The sequence below is a fragment of the Dioscorea cayenensis genome, chromosome 7 (genome assembly GCF_009730915.1).
Source record: "Dioscorea cayenensis subsp. rotundata cultivar TDr96_F1 chromosome 7, TDr96_F1_v2_PseudoChromosome.rev07_lg8_w22 25.fasta, whole genome shotgun sequence".
In the NCBI taxonomy this organism is placed as follows: Eukaryota; Viridiplantae; Streptophyta; class Magnoliopsida; order Dioscoreales; family Dioscoreaceae; genus Dioscorea; species Dioscorea cayenensis.
Window position 1 is genome coordinate 19,448,826 of NC_052477.1, and position 690 is coordinate 19,449,515.

General features: G+C 41.6%; 1 non-coding gene across 1 annotated transcript; it reads left to right on the top strand.

The window, feature by feature from the left end:
* Window positions 1-277: 277 nt before the first annotated feature.
* Window positions 278-384, top strand: LOC120266180. The gene has a single exon (XR_005538023.1). It is a non-coding gene; the product is annotated as a small nucleolar RNA R71 (small nucleolar RNA).
* The last annotated feature ends 306 nt before the right edge of the window (window positions 385-690 follow it).

Below are 690 nucleotides of genomic sequence, written 5' to 3' on the forward strand. Positions count from 1 at the left end.
ATAACTCGTTATGGCCACCAATCTTGGAGAAGTTAGGGTGTCTAACTTCATACTCAATGCCTCCACTTGGGCCGCCAACGATGTAACCGCATCGATCTCATGGATGCCGGACACTTTCTTCTTCTCCCTAGCATTCCATTTGTAGCTATTCAACCCAATTTCTTCGATTAGATGTTGGGCTCCTCTAGTGGTCTTGCTACCTAAGGTACCTCCTATAGCTACATCAAGTAACTGTCTTAAACCTTAGTAAAAAGTATGAATGATCATCCACTCTGGAAACCCATATTGAGGACATTTTTACTGAATTTCCTTGAACCTTTCCCATGTCTCAAACAGAGACTCCAATTCCATTTCCACAAAGGACAAGATTTCATTCCTAAGCTTTGCAGATTTTCTAGGAGGGAAATAACGGGCAAGAAAAGTTTCTACCATCTCCTCCCATTTAGTGATCGATGCTCTAGGTAATGAGTGTAGCCACTGCAGATTTTCCGCGATGGGATCTATGACAAAGACGTGTGCTTGTTTATGTTGCCTCGATGAAAAGTGTGGATTCGGGAGTTTTTTGGCGGAATATTGTAGCAGGGTACTATAGTAAATCATCGTAACAATGTACTGTGGCGCGGTACTGTAGCAAATCACTATAGTAAATCACAATAAAACACCAACTTTCAAAGCTAGTTACTCTAATCC